The sequence below is a fragment of the Rana temporaria genome, chromosome 1 (assembly GCF_905171775.1).
Source record: "Rana temporaria chromosome 1, aRanTem1.1, whole genome shotgun sequence".
Classification (NCBI taxonomy): Eukaryota; Metazoa; Chordata; class Amphibia; order Anura; family Ranidae; genus Rana; species Rana temporaria.
The window spans coordinates 290,547,013-290,564,522 of record NC_053489.1 but is presented as its reverse complement, the minus strand read 5'-3'; positions in this window follow the sequence as shown (position 1 = coordinate 290,564,522).

Here is a 17,510-nt window from a genome sequence, read left to right as displayed (position 1 = left end):
CGTACATTTCCGTTCGAATATTCCGCCTACAAGAATTCTAATGTTGTATGACTAGTAAAAATGTCGAATCTATTCTCTATAATGTCGAATCAATTTTCTCATAAATCGAAATCTATTCTCTGTAATGTCGAATCTATTATTTCTATAGTGTCGAATCTTTTCTCTATAATGTCGAATCTTTTCCCTATAATGTGGAATCTCTCTATATCGAATTTTTACCGCAACGAAAACGAAAATAAAGCATTTTTTATGTCGGATCTTTCGGTTTTCTTTTTCTTGCACTTTCGTTATCGTTTGTTAAAACGATAACGAAAAAAACAGATTTTCGGACGAAAATGCATTCTAACGAAAACGAATGCACATGTCTAATGCCTACTCACAGGACATAGTGAATACGTGTCACAGAATTCAAGGAAGCAAGTGTGTGGGGATCTTCACAAAGTAAGTTTTTACAAACTTCAAGATTATTTAGAGCAATAGGAGCAGGCTAGAGATAATTGAAATACAATGTGGAAACAAATATATGATTTTATATTTTGACCATAGATATGCTCATTTTTTTTAACATTGTTTTAACTACCAAAAATGGACAGGATGTAGCCATTCCAACGCCTGCAAAGTTGATTACCCATATAGCAAGGATAAATTGCCAAACAATTGTGGCAGTGTTGAATTGTAAGTCTGATAACTTGCTGCACAATTTCACTGGCAAATTGTAGACTTGCAGAGCACTTGAAGCACAAGTTCCAATTTAAACTTTTCCAATTTGTAGCAAATTTGTGTGGCAAGTCTCTAGCAAGAGCAAAGTTGCAGTGGTGAGTCTACAGCAAGAGTTCTTCAAGTCGCAGTGACCCCTGTGGTGGGATGACTATTGAACAACATAACTGAACCAGAACTTGCAGAAGACATGCAGAATGTTTGCAAAGAAAGTTGATCTGGAGTCATGCAATGCGGATTTGCTGCAAATGTGCAACAAACTTGTGTAGCCTGGTGAGTCTAGCAATAGCTTAGCAAGTCATTTTTAAAAGCAGGGAATTGGGGAAATTGGCCTACATACTATACATGCACATAGACAAATTAAACAGCTAAATATGCCTCATAATGTACCTGTTTGTGCTGTTTGGCACGTTTACTTATTAAATATTGAATATTTTTGTTAAGCGTTAAATCACATAAGTATCAAAAACGCTACCCGGCGACGGGACCAGGTGCCATTCGCCGTACATACAATAACAATAAAATCACAAACATCAAAACCGTTAAAACAAAAAAAAAACATTAAAACAAACATTAAAACATTAAAAAACAATAACCTAAATCAAATTTAAAAAAAAACAGTAAAAGAATAAAAAAGCCCAGAGAAGAAAAAAAAAAACCCTATCAGCCCGTCAGTTTCCACCCCCTGTCGCACAGCCATCTACCCAGCCTCAGTCCACAGAAGGGTTTTCAGTCCCCTCCTGAACTGTAGCAGGTTTGAGGTCTGCCTAAGAGCCAACGACAGGAGGTTCCACTCTCTAGGTTCCAACCTCGAGAATGCTCTGCCCCCCCACTTTTATAATCTAAACTTTGGGACCTCCAGGCGGAATTGAGTGGCCGCTCTCAATGAACGGCCAGTGAGATGTCTTGTCAATTTCGCCTGGAGGTAAGTAGGACCTAATTTATTGAACGCCTCAAAAACTAAGGTTAAGACCTTGAATCTGATCCGCTGCCCCACAGGCAGCCAATGAAGGGCTGCCTGGTGCCCAGAGGTCGGGCAGTGGCCTCTCAGATTGAGGGCTAACCTTACCGCTTGATTCTGGACTTTCTGTAGGCGTTTGATCTGGGAGAGAGGTAAACCAGCCAGCAGCCCGTTACAGTAGTCCAGATGCGGAAGGATGAGAGCGCGTACCACAGCGATCCTGGCCTGATCAGTCAGATAGGGCAGAAAGCGGTGAAGCAGCCGCATTTTAAAGTGGCAAGTTTTGACCACCTGGTCCACGCGTGGTCCCAGGGTTAGGCCCTCATCAATGTGGACACCCAGCGTCCTCACCATAGATGCAGATTTAGGAAACTCCCCACCTTCGTAACTTATAACAATAACTTCATTATAAAAAGCCCTGAGGTGCAGTATTTTGCCTGATTACCTGTATACTTCTCCATAGATGTAAGAATAATAAAGGACTGTAAGCAGACACTTAATCTATTTAGTTGTTAAAATGAATAGAGTAATGGGTCTTGGCTTTGTATAATATATTTTGGGTCCTATTATAACTTTGCACACTAGATGTCACTCTAAGCAAACTCTTCTTTATAGAATTGTCAGCTTTAGCAAAGTCACCGACATTCTATTTGTGAAATAGGTACATTAAGGGCAAATGAAATGGCAGTATTTACATGTAAATAGAATCATTGTTAAAAAAATTTTTTATGAAAACATTACCTACTGTTTACTGTATATGCATCTGGTCCCAGTGCTGCAGTCATAGGTGCCACAAGCATGTAATCATACCTGAACTTAAATTTTTGGGCAGGAGCCTGAACACTTTTGTATTGAAGACCCACCCATTAGTGTGCAAAGCTGGCTGATGGCCACTTTGAACCGAACAATTTGTATGTCATAGAACTGAAGCTTCTGATGACTGACACTTTGAGGTTCAAGAATAATTCCAGACTTTGGCATGTTATACATAATTACATTGCTCTAGCTTGGACCAATGTAACTATGTATATACCATACCTGGCTGATACTCCTGGAAACTGGAATTTACTGAAGTAGATACCGCTACTCCAGTGATCTCCACTTGCTGTGCTGAGAAGCTGGCCTGATGCATTGTGAATACAGGAGGTTGGACACTCAGCACATGCGCCATTCAGAAAATGTTTTTAATTTTCTGAAAGTATGCACCGTGCTTTTTGATTGGATGAGGTGAAGAGCATGACATCACTGTTCCATCTCATTTAATCAGAGAACGATCCGTTCAGAAAAAAGCAGAGCATTCTCTAAATGGCGCCCATGCCAAGCGGCCAATGACCTGTGTTCAAAATGCAGAAGACCCGGAAGCAAGTGGGGATCACTGAAGTAGCATTGTCTACTTCAGTAATTTCCAGCTTCCAACTGCATCAGCCTACAGGAACATTGGCTTCCAGAGGGGTTGGATAGGTATGGTATATCTATGTATAACTTTCTGATGTCGTGAATTCTTCTTTATCAAAAAATACCCTAAGATGTTACCAAATACCATTACACGAACCTAAACGTATAAGCTTTATAAAATATGTTTTAATGCTATTCCAATACTTGTAAACTATTTTCACAATGAGTGCAGCCTGCCCAAAAACCTCCTAAAGTCACGTACACACGATCGGAAATTTCCGATGGAAAAAGTCAGACGGACTATTTCCATCGCAAATTCCGACCGTGTGTATGCCCCATCTGACTTTTTTCCAAGGAATTCCATCTGAGTTTAGATATAGAACATGTTCTCTTTTACTCCGATGGAATTCCGTCGGAATTCCGATGTGAGTTTGGCCAGGCTAAAGCCTGATCGTGTGTATGGGGCATAACAGTTTTCCAAGCTCTGCCCAATCTTCTTTCTAGGACAGAGTAGCCATCATATGTAGTGAAATCTTCTGTTGCTGTGCCTGACCTTAGTGGCTGTAAAAGGGTAGAGATCGCACTGCATATGTGTAGGCTCAGGTGTAGGATGGCACTTGCTCCTGTAGGGAGGGCGCTTGTACTAACGGCTGCTATGTCCTAGAAAGAAGACAGGATGGAACTTAGCAAACTGTTTTGGGGCATGCATTGTGAAAATGGTCTACAGGTATCAAAATTTGTCATGCTATTTAGGAACTGCTTAGGGTTTTATTTATTAATTTAAAGGTAAACAAATGTTTTAGTGGGGGGTCCTAATATTTTTATGCACGCTAGTCATTAATGTGTACTGCCTATTGTACTACTTTGAAAAGGCTGCAACTATGGCTATATATATATATATATATATATATATATATATTGTGAACTTTGGGGGTTGTTTAGCTCTGCGGGATTAAGTGCGTAAACTGTTAACGTTGAACCAAAAAGGGTTTTATTTGTAAGGGTGCATTCACACCACGATTTTATCATCCTACTTGTTCTCACGATTCTTAGGTTTGAAATCGTACAAATCTGTATGGCAAAACGTATCCATTCACTTCCATTCATTAATGTAGGTCCCCAAGTGCATCCGATTTGATCCGCATCAGATTTGATACGATTTAAAATCGCATCAAAAATCGTGTTTGACCACCATTTTTGGTCCTGATTTGAAATCGTATTAAAATCGTGTCCGATTTTTTTTATATTGTGGTCAATCTAAATTGTAATAAATCGGATGACTGTGCGTTTTTATCCGATAAATCGTACCCGATTTTTTATTACGCATGCGCACTAGACACTGGAACGAGCTAGAAACTTCAAGAATCTTCTTTTGTGGCCATTGCCAGACATTATTTAAAATCAGGATCCGATTTTTTTTTGATATACGATTACATACGCTTTTGTCATATACGATTCCATCCGATTTAACGGATGTAAAAATCGTGATGTGAACCTAGCCTAACCAAACCAAAAACAACGCTTTATTCAGCACACAGGGAAAAATATTAAAGTAAAAGTCCGCTTGTCTCCAGCATAAACAAAAAAGGCTGTTTTTCTTCAGCATAGCAATAAGACAAAGCAAAGGCACATACGGTTTTAGGCAGGTCTTCACCCCAGAACTTCCAGTCCTTGCTGACCCTTTATCAGCTTCTCAGAGGTACACAGCTTCTTCAGACAGGTGCACTCCCATACTCCTCCACACACCCTCTATCAGCACTTCCTGTCTTTTAAGCTGTTCTTCTGGAAGTTCTAACCCCCTGTGTGCTTGACTGCCAGTGGTCAGGAGAGGAGGCTCTTTCCCTCCCGATCGTCACTTTAGAGCCTCCGAAATTCCGGGCCCCAAACGACACTCTAACAAGGACAGAGAGGACTCTAGGCCAGTCCTCTCTGGATTAACTTTTATTGCCCGGAATTTATCACTGCCTCTGGGTGACCTCCTGAACACTATACCATTGCCTTAAAGGGACCACACTCCAAATATTGGTGCAACATAGTGTCCGTCCAGGACCCAACCCCGGTGTCCTGTACAATATATATATATGTATATATATATATATATATATATATATATATATATATATATATATATATATATGTATGTATATATATATATATATATATATATATATATATATATATATAAAACTCAAGTGTTTGTATGTATGTATGTATGTTCCAGCATCACGTCCAAACGGCTAAAGATATTAACATGAAACTTGGCACACATGTTACTTATATGTCAGCAACAAACATAGGATAGGTGGTTTAACCCTTACCCACCCCCATTTGCAATGGTCGGGGTTTTTCTTTAAAGTCCCATTCAACTCTATGGGAAATACATGTTACTTCATGTTCCAGCATCACGTCCAAACGGCTAAAGATATTAACATGAAACTTGGCACACATGTTACTTATATGTCAGCAACAAACATAGGATAGGTGGTTTAACCCTTACCCACCCCCATTTGCAATGGTCGGGGTTTTTCTTTAAAGTCCCATTCAACTCTATGGGAAATACATGTTACTTCATGTTCCAGCATCACGTCCAAACGGCTAAAGATATTAACATGAAACTTGGCACACATGTTACTTATATGTCAGCAACAAACATAGGATAGGTGGTTTAACCCTTACCCACCCCCATTTGCCATGGTCGGGGTTTTCCTTTAAAGTCCCATTCAACTCTATGGGAAATACATGTTACTTCATAACTTCCAAACGGCTGTAGATATTTCGATAACACTTGGTCACATGTTACTTATATGTCCACTTAAACTATAGGATAGTTAATTTATCCCTTAACTACCCCCATTTGTGAGGGTCGGGGTTTTTGTTTAAAGTCCCATGCAAATCAATGGGAAATGTATGTTCCCACATAACTTCTGTACGCCTGGAGATATTTCAATAATACCTGGTACACATATTACTTATATGCCAAATAAAAATATATGACAGTTAAATTAACCCTTACCTACACCCTTATATAAAAGATGGGTATATTTATATTACTATGATTTTCCTCCCCAAAAGGTTAAGATAGGAAGACCGGGCAAACGCTGGGTATTCAGCTAGTATATATATATATATATATATATATATATATATATATATAAAGCACAGTAAGCAAGTTTCTTTTTTTTCAGTTTTTGTTTTCGCAAAAGGAAAAAAAATGTTGTACTTTTGTCTGCTAATTGACCAATTTTGACAGCTTTTGTAGTTCTATTTCTGGGTGTTTTTAGGTTTTCTGCACAATTTCAAAATCGTTAGTTTTTATTCTACTGCAATTTTCGCAAAATCATTCCCCTTTTTGTTTTATTTAAATCCAGATAATCAAGTAAAATAGCAGATAACCCTGTTCCTTTTCATTTTTATTTAACATACATATACAGTACTTCATGATAACATTTATGAGAACATGATTATTATACATAAAGAAAAAAACATACCACCTTTGGATCAGTGTTAAAGATTACAAAATAAATTATTGTATAACATTTGTTAGGAAAATACTGAAAAAAAACAAAAAACGAAATTGGTAATAAGTGGAAATATTTTGGAGGATGCAGTCTCCATGACATCGTTTGAAGCAGGACCCGTATTCGTTTAGAAACCTAACAAAATGAACATACATTTTATCTTTTATTCTTAGCGTTCTTGCTGAAGGTAAAATTAAATGTGGTTATACCTCCACCTAGTGGTGCATTGTAAAACTGAAACTAGTGTTATAGGTAAACAAAATAAAAAGTTCAGGATTCTGGTGACTGTTTGAAGGAGAGAAAAGGAAAGGAAGGCTGTGTTCATGGTCCTCATATTTTTACTATAAAGCTAATATTTTTCCATATATATGTGTTATTTATTTTAGTCAGGACCAAAAAAATTAAGTTAAAATTAAATATTGTATATGAATACTTTATTTACTGGTCCATTGTTATTTGCTTTGTGAAAGAAGCTGCTTTGCAGAGCTCTGTAGCATAAGCTGAAATGTATACACAAGTGAATAAGTCAGAGCAGTGATTTATTTGCGTCATCCTATCCCATGCTGTACATTTTCCTATTAGAAAACCCATAGTGCTTTGGTAATCCTTTGTCACAGGTATAAGCTGTATGATATGTTTATTTGAAAATATAAAAAAAAAAAAAGATATAAATAGTTTAACTTAAGGCTGGTCCGTACCCTTACTAGGGCGGTGGATGTACTTGTAGGTCCTTGTTTTTTTACATATGCGTGCGCGCCTGGCATGCAAACAAGTCACTGCTCCTGCTGTCATTGAACAGTAGAGAGAATTTGTTAAATGCACAGAGCCACCCCAGTTAGACTAATCACCAATGATTAATGAACAATGTAGTACTGTTCACATTGGTGAATCCTCCCTTTCATCCCACAAAGCAGGAAGGAAGCGAAGAAGGATGTCATGATTTTGAAAAGGGACGGGCTGTTTAAAATGCCTGTGACCACTAGTGTTGTGGGATTGTTTTAAAGCTCCACTAACCATCAGTAATGGAGGATGGGGATGGTAAGGGCCTGGGGAGTAGAATGTCACTAACCACCAAAGATAGTGTTGGGTTAAAGTGCCACTGACCTCTAATAAGGCCTCTTTCACATTGGCATTATTGCATTTATCTTTTCTATACATAGAAAAAATAATTTGGGAAGTATAAGCAACTTTTATGCCTTCTGGATCACTTTTTCCTGCATTTGGATGTCCCTGCCTTAACATAAGCCCAGGACCCTGCATTCACTATATCGGGTCTGCCACATTACACAGTCAATGGAAATGCAATTATTTTAGTAACTGCTGAACAAGTTTTCTTATCAGCAGTATAAAGTATAAAGCAGTGACTTCTGACTTCTGTCTGTGTCCAGCCGAGCACTAGTTAAAGCTTGTAGTAGGAGTTTTCATTCTCTTCTGATTGTTCTATGAGGCTGCAGGACCCCTGACCCTCTGTCTGGACAGTGCTAATTGGCCCTGTGCTGATCACATGCACCCACCAAAAAAACAAAATAAAATAAAAACTCTCTAGCAATACACATCAAACTGAGCATGTGCAGAGTGCCCCCAAGGCTCTGTACTATCAGGAGATGGATTGGGCACTGTGGAAAAAGGGGATGATCAGAAAAGACTGGTTTAAAGAGCCTTTTTACACAATACACATGATTAACCCCTTGGGTTACAAAGTGAGTATAACAAGTATGCTTTACTGCATATACAGACTGTTTTTCCTGTTGTGGGTTTAGTAACACTTTAAAGCAGTCTTAACCATGTATATGTGGGTTTAACCATGTTTTGAGTCTTGGAGATGCCATAGTCTATTATCTCCAAACACAGCTAAACTGATTGGGCCAGATTCACAAAAACGGGCGTATATTTAGGCGGGTGTAGCGCATCTCATATTCGCTACGCCGCCGTAAATCAGAGTGGCTCCTAGGGTATCCACAAAGAACTTGCTCCCATATGCGGGCCGGCGTAACGTAAATCTGTCGGTGTAAGCCCACATAATTCAAAGTAAGCTTGTTGTATGGTAATCTGGTATGACCCCACGTAATTGACGCTTTTTACGAACGGCGCATGCGCCGTCCGTGGACGTATCCCAGTGTCGCAAATAGTCAATGCTTTCGATGTGAACGTAACTTACACAAAGCCCTATTCGCAAACGATTTACGCAAACAACGGAAAATTTGACGCTGTCCCGACGTCCATACCTAACATTGCGTACACCTCATAGAGGCAGGGGGAACGTTACGCCGAAAAAAGCCTTACGTAAACGGCGTAAGAAAATGTGCCGGGCGGATGTACGTTTGAGAATCGGCGTATCTAGCTAATTTGCATACTCTACGCGGAAATCAACGGAAGCGCCACCTAGCAGCCAGCGTAAATATGCACCTAAGATCCGACGGCGTACTAAGACGTACGTCAGTCGGATCTAGCCCACATTCAGTCGTATCTTGTTTTGTGGATACAAAACAAAGATACAATGGCGCATCGTAGAACTTACGCGGCATATCAATAGATACGCCGCTGTAAGTTCTTTGTGGATCTGGCCCATTGTACCTAAACACAGATAAATGCACGGTGTAAATGGTACCATTGAAGAATCATTTAATACATTTAAATGCATTTAGGAAAGTCTTCTAAGCACATACAAATGCATATTTGATATTGACACAGTGAATGAGACCTAATCGTGGTATTGTTTTGGAGGGGCATTTAAAGTGTTTTGTTTTTACCCATGTCATCTAGCTATTACAAACAATGCACTTTCCAAAAAAGGCTAATTTTGGTGGTGTTTATACTGGTCCTGGCATTTGTATTTGATATGTTTTATACTAGACATAAAAAAAAAACAAAAAAAAAGTAGTTATAAAATACCACCAAGTGAAAGCTTTATCTGTCTAGAAAAAGAATTTCAAAATGTATTTAGGTACAGTTCTGTATGAAGTAGTAATTTTTAGTTAAAGTATCACAGCATTGAAAACTGACCTGGACAGCAGAAGGATGTAATGGGGTTTAAAAGTTTTGACCCTAATGCCTTGTACACACGATCGGTTTTCCTGGCGGTAAAAAGTCAGCCGGGAAAACTGAGAACCTGCTTGGTAGCTTTTTCCCCCGACACACAGCCGGGTTTCCTGACAGGAAAACTGCCATGAGAGCTTTGGTTGGGAAACCCGGCCGTGTGTATGCTCCACCACAGGTTTTCCCAATAGGGAAACTGCTGGCTTAAAAACCGCCGGGAATCCCGGTGGGAAAAAAGAGAACATGTTCTCTTTTTTCCCGCTGGGATTCCCAGCGGTTTTCCTGTCGGGAAAACTGCAATGGAGCATAAACATGGCCGGGCTTCCCGGCCAAAAGCTCTCATGGCAGTTTTCCTGCTAGGAAAACCGGTCGTGTGTACAAGGCATTACTTTGATTTCCCTTATGTAGTATTCTTGAAAACCAAGGACACTGAACTGTAGATTCTGGTTCAGTTCTGAAAATATTGCTCTTAAATTCTCTGCAGAAACCTTAGTTGTTTATTAGAAATTCAGTGCTCAGTAATTTATATTATATGTCAGGAAGTTCGCAAATACCAGAATAGTGTTGAAGCCAATTGAAGTCTATGGGAATCAAATCTTTTTTTTAATTTTATCTGGTCTTTTCCAGGGCTAATATGCAAGCTTTTATTTAAAAAAAAAAAAAAAGGTCATGGGTTTCTGACCACTAAGGTACCTGTACCAATGCAAGATTTTTTTTAAGCAGCATTCAGTGGGGATTGGGTCTTTTAAATGTCAACATTAAAATATACAAATCATTTAAAGATTCTTTGGGGGTGTCTTAACCTGCAAATGAATTTGTGGATGCAGTAGGATGTATTCCTGTAAAAGTGACATTGTTTACAAATAGGGACAGGAATCTGTCATTTAGAGGTTGTAGCACTCCTGCTGCAAAGGCCCCATACACACGGGAGGATTTATCCACGGATACGGTCCAGCGGACCGTTTCCACGGATAAATCCTCTCGAGGATTTCCGCGGATTTCTATGCGATGTCGTGTACACACCATCGCATTGAAATCCGCGCCGAAATCCTCTGGCGATGACGTGTCGCGCCGTCGTCGCGATTATGACGCGGCGACGTGCGCGACGCTGTCATATAAGGAATTCCACGCATGCGTTGAATCATTACGACGCATGCGGGGGATCCCTTCGGACGGATGGATCCGGTGAGTCTATACAGACCAGCGCATCCATCCGTTGGGATGGATTCCAGCAGATGGATTTGTTTGGCATGTCAGCAAATATTCGATCTGCTGGAATCCATCCCAGGGGAGAAATATCCGCGGAAACAGATCCGCTGGAGTGTACACACCATAGGATCTATCCGCTGAACCCCATTTGCTGGGATTTTTCAGCGGATGGATTCTATCGTGTGTACGGGCCTAAGTGACAGATCTTCATTAATTTAGATTTTTTTTAACAAACAGGCTAAGGCTCCTGGGTGACGTTATTGGCCAAATATGGTTATTTTGTTAATTATTAACCATATTTGGTTATTCAGTATCTCCAGCAAATTTTTTCACATACAGAAGTTGGCCAAGGATCTGTTATTTGTGACAGGAGTTGTGGCAGGAGAACATCATTGGACTTAGCGGGCCATTGTGTCAGTGATTGTCGTGTCAGTAGGCTCTCCCCCTCCGCAGACCCTATATCCCTTTTTAGGGACATTAAGCACTAGGGACTTGCAAGGTTGAAGGCATGGGGCCAGGTATGGTATAGGAGGGGGTGAATGCTAACTGCCCCCTTTCTTAATCACCTAGACTGCATGACTGGATCCTTTATGAAAGGATCATTAGCCTGTCATACAGCGTGGATGGCTAGGAAATGGAAGGGGGGGGGGTCAAGCATGCGCCTGTCCTGCCCCTTAACTATACTAAATCATATGCCTTCATTGGAAGGGGCCACAAATCCCCTACCTTGCAAGCCACCTTTTCCCAATATTGCCCATATAGCTTTTCCTGTAGTCTCAGCAATTATTTTGCACACTAATTAATTTGAAACAATGCAAGATGCCTGTGCATGGTGATGTTTGTGTATTTTACTTTCACTGGTAGGTTTTACAAGATGAATATCATTCTGTAAAATATTTCAAATAAGTAATTTGTCAATCCATAACATTATTTTTCACATTTTACTTACTGATTAGTAAATAGAAGTTTTATTTAAAAACGACATGTATCTACATGTATGCCATGACACATAATCCACATAATACGTAAATTAATATGCTGAAAACTCTTTTTGCTGCCACCTGGTTCCAGCACAGTATCCTTCTTGGTGGGTCTTGACAGCTGGGTCCAGTCTGCCTTGAGCGTCATGGTTTTGTGCCACTTTGCCAGCAGGAGTCCTGGCAGTGTAAGTACAGATATAACAGTATTATACCCTCAGCTTTTTGTGGTGCAAATCTAGGAATGTCTGAAATGAGACAAGGGGCCAAGATCGCCCAGTTTATTAGTGCAGTATCTTTACCAGCTTATGGATAGCAATACAAATTCTTAAAGTAAACCTGTACTGAGAAAAATATATAGGCTACCTTTGCTGACCAAATACCAGCTATGTGGCTGTTGATGCCGCTAGAATTGTCTGACCAAACACAACATTACAGCTAATTAGAACTCATAATCTGCATACTTGTTCCTAGCCAGGGGGGTCCATTTACTAAAGAAAAAAATAATGATTTTACATGGTGGATAGTCACTTAACTTAGTGTATAAACTAAAGTTGTGTTTCCTTCAACTATCCAATCATGTGCATTGTTTTTATTTCCCTTGCACATGATTGATTATTCAAAGTTACCAGAGCTTCACCTTCCATAGCAAAGGGAATATTCACTTTATAAACCTTGTTGTCTTCTCCTGTAGTCAGTAATCCCTAGAAAATCTGAAAATATTGCAGCCTTTGGATTAGCATACATTTAAAAAGGAGACATACTTTTTCAGTACAGATTTACTTTTTTAAACACACATAGAGCATACTTATTTCAATACAAATCAAAGATTCTTTCAATTTAAATCCTCTTTGTCTTTCAGGGGTTAGTAAAATAAATTACTGCAGTACAGATGGGGTTCCCAGCACACTTTCAAGTTCACCAACAAAAACAAATAAATAAATACAACGTTTCTACTCGGGTACAGGGGGAATTTGATCCGATTCAAAGCCAAGTTAAAGTGATTGAAAAGTATTTTTTTTCCCCCCATAAAAATAACAAACATGGTTTACTTACCTCCTCTGAGCAGTGGATTTGCACAGGACAGCATACATTTACAGTATAACTGTCAATGGTCCCAAAAATTTGTCAAAAGTGTCCGATCTGTCTGCCGCAATGTCGTAGTCCTGATAAAAATCACTGATTGCCGCCATTACTAATAAAAAATAAAATAAACATGCCATAAATCTATTCCCTATTTTGTAGACGCTGTACTTTTGTGCAAACCAATCAATATTGCATTTTTTTTTTTACCAAAAATATGTAGATGAATATATATCGGCCTAAACTGAGTAAGAAATTCGTTCTTTTTTTTATATTTTATTTATATTTTATATTTAGTTCAAATACCACCAAAAGAAAGCTCTATTTGTGGGGGAAAAGGACGTTTGAGTACAGTGTCACATGACAGCGCAATTGTCATTGCTCTTTAAGGGGGCAAATCCTTCCTGTCCTTAAGTAGTTAAACACAATACCCAGAATGCTAAAAAACACCTCACATATGTCAAAAATATACTCATTACTAATGGACACAGGGGGCCAGATTCACAAACGAGATACGACGGCGTATCTACTGATACGCCGTCGTATCTCTGTTTTTAACTATGCGACTGATTCATAGAATCAGTTACGCATAGCTAGCCCTAAGATCCGACAGGTGTAATTGAATTACACTGTCGGATCTTAAGGATGCAATTCTAGGCTGGCCGCTAGGTGGCGAGGCCATTGCGGCCGGCGTAGAATATGCAAATGAAGACTTACGGCGATCCCCGAACGTCCCGAACGGCCCGTCGATCTAAATCTATGTAGTTTCCGTCGAGTTACGCCGCGTAAAACTAGGGCTGAGCCCTAGTTGTCTTAAGCCATGGTAAGTATGGCCGTCGTTCCCGCGTCGAAATTTAAACATCAATGTCGTTTGCGTAAGACGTCCGTGAATGGCGCTGGACACCATTTACGTTAACGTCTAAGCAAATGACGTCGGTGCGACGTCAGTTAGCGCAATGCACGTCGGGTAATTTACCCGACGGAGCATGCGCAGTACGTCCAGCGCGGGAGCGCGCCTAATTTAAATGGGACTCGCCCCATTCGATTGGGCCCGCCTTGCGCCGGACGGATTTAAGTTACACCGCTGCAAATTTCCAGGTAAGTGCTTTGTGGATCGGGCAGAAAATTTGCGGCGGTGTAACTTAAATCGGAAAAGTTAAGTTGCGCCCGGGCTACTGGTCCAGGAATACCACTTCTAAACGTCCAAGGAAGGCTGATAGTTATATAGGCAATATTCACTAAACAACTACTCTATGCATAGACATTGATAGAAAGTCCATTAGGTCATAAGCCCTAAATAAGGGTTTTTACCATGCAGTTAAGTGGGTGATAGAGCAGCCAGCAAGCCAAGTGGGAGGTTATAGCATCATTAGGCAGCAACGCTAATAGGAATGCAGTCCACCAAACTGCTGACCAATAGATTTATCCTCAATATATTCTAACATAGCAGTGATTTCTTACCAATGTAACAGAACAAAACTCTGCAATACCCTGCAATACTCTGCAATACCCTGACATACTCTGCAATACTCTGCAATACACTGCCATACTCTGCAATACTCAGCCATACTCTGCAATACCCTGCCATACTCTGCAATGCCCTCCATACTCTGCAATACCCTGCAAAACTCTGCAATACCCTGCAAAACTCTGCAATACCCTGACATACTCTGCAATACCCTGACATACTCTGCAATACCCTGACATACTCTGAAATACTCTGCAATACACTGCAATACTCTGCAATACTCTGCAATACCCTGCCATACTCGGCAATACTCAGCCATACTCTGCAATACCCTGCCATACTCTGCAATACTCAGCCATACTCTGCAATACCCTGCCATACTCTGCAATACTGCCATACTCTGCAATACCCTGAACTACTCTGCAATACCCTGACATACTCTTAAATACTCTGCAATACACTGCCATACTCTGCCATACTCTGCAATACCCTTCCATACTCTGCAATACCCTGCCATACTCTGCAATACCCTGCCATACTCTGCAATACCCTAGCATACTCTGCAATACTGCCATACTCTGCAATATCCTGCACAACTCTGCAATACCCTGAAATACTCTGCAATACCCTGCCATACTCTGCAATACCCTGCCATACGCTGTGTAAAAGTCTCACAAATGTTGTATCACCATACTCAGGAGTAATAGCAGAATGTGTTTTGGGGTGTAATTTGTGCTATGCATATGCTGTGTGTGAGAAATAACCTGCTAATATGACAATTTTGTGAGAAAAATTGTGGAAAAAAATTACAACTTCAAAAAACTCACCATGCCTCTTTCTAAATACTGCGGAATGTCTTCTTTCCAAAAAGGGGTCATTTGGGGGGTATTTGTACTTTTCTGGCATGTTAGGGTCTCAAGAAATGAGATAGGACGTCAGTACTTCAGGTGTGATCAATTTTCAGATATTGGCACCATAGCTTGTGGACTCTATAACTTTCACAAAGACCAAATAATATACACCAATTTGTACTTATTTTTTACCAAAGATATGTAGCAGTATAAATTTTGGCCAAAATGTATGAAGAAAAATTACTAATTTGCTACAATTTATAACAAACAAAGAAAAAATCGTTTTTTTTACAGAATTTTCAGTCTTTTTTCTTTTATAGCGCAAAAAATAAAAAAAACAACAGTGATTAAATAGCACCAAAATAAATCTCTAATTGTGTGAAAAAAAGGACAAAAATTTCATATGGGTACAGTGTTGCATGACTGAGTAATTGTCATTTAAAATGGGAGAGCACAGAAAGCTGAAAATTGGTCTGGTTATTAAGGGGGTTTAAGTTGTCAAGTGGTTGAAGAGGTTGTAAACTTCGAAAAAAAACAAAACAAAAAACAAAACAAACACTGCAAATCAACAGCGTAATGAGCTAGTATTCATCGCATACTAGCTCATTATGAAATACTTACCTTAGAACGATGCCCTGGATTGGCGCTGGCCCTCCGAGTACAGTGCGGACATCTTCCACCGGAGTTACTTCCGGGTTCACGGCACTGACGTTGTGATTGGCTGGAACTGCAATGACGTCACTCCCACACATGTCACAGCACAGCTACTGAAGGAACTGCACCAGCGACCTATTTCTTCAGTGCGCATGCGCCAATGATGTCGATAGCATCACATATACTGAATATCATGTAAACTGTGCAAGTTTAGGAAATATTCAAGGTATATACAGGTAAGTCTTGTTATAGGCTTAACCAGGGCCATTTGAAGAAATTTGGGGACCCCAAGCAAAATGGACATGGAGGCCCCCCAACCCGCATGCACGCAAAGCGTACAAGAACCACAGCATTGCGACACAGTGTAAGTTCACCCACACTTTATATAAATAATAAAGGTTTACAGTGCAAATACTGCTGTTGTATATAATGTGCATAATTGTCCATCAATTGTCACCACTGTGCCCATCAATTGTCACCACTGTGCCCATCAATTGTCGCCACTGTGCCCTGTAAAATGCTGCCATATTGCCCCCGCCCGGCACTTACCTTTCTGGGGTCAGCCATCCTCCTTCCACGATCCCTCGATGTCTTCTCCTGCCCTCGATGACGCTTCAACCAATCAGGTTACCGGTAACCAGAACAAGTAACCCTGATTGGCTGAGATGTCTGTCAGTGTTAACCAGGGAACGCACCCCCCGTGCGTCCCCTGGTTAACTATTTGGAAGTTGATTACAGCCCTCAGGCCAAATCCAACCAGCTGCCGTTATTCAGATGACCGTCGCTCACCAGGGGGCTGGCCATCTGAATAGTGGGCGCCAGCGACAATACATGGGTCCATGCAATGCATGAATCTATGTATTGTTGATCAGTGGCGGTGCAGGAAAGAGAGGGGGCAGCGCTCCTGCGCCCCCTATATGGACGCACCGTCACTGGTTAGATATACTGGGCTAGATTCACAGAGAGATACGACGGTGTATCTCGAGATGCGCGGCGTAAATGTAAATGTGCGCCGTCGTATCTATGCACCGTACCCACAGAAGCAGATACGCGCGAAAATTGGCTTCATCCGTCCGACGTAACTGTCCTCCGCCGGCGGAACTTAGGCGCATATTTAGGCTGGGCGCATCTTTCGTTCCCATTGATTTCCTATTCAATTATGCAAATGAGGGAGATATGCCGATTCACATGCGTACGTTTGTCCTGCGTAGGCTACGCGCGGCGCCCGGTCTAAAGTTACCCCTCATAAAAGCAGGGGTAACTTTGCACCAGACTTGCACAGGTCAGCTGCAGAGCAGCAACAGCAGCAGCAGCGTGACAGACGACCTGATCTGTGTGCCAACATGCCAGGGGCAGCCGTGGTCATAGCACTACTGCGTCTACGGGCACGTAGGAGGAGGAGGAGGGCACAGGAGAGGATATACCGAAAGCGCATGGACCTCTTTGCCATGGGGGAATGGGAGGTGTATCGCATGTTCAGATTTGACGCTAATGCCATCCTGGAAATAGTCAGAATCCTGCAGGATAACCTCACCAGCAAGACACATCGTGCACATGCAGTGCAGCCACTGATCAAGGTACTGGCAACACTCCATTTCCTTGCCAGTGGATCTTTTCAAAGAACAAGTGGAGCTGTGGCTG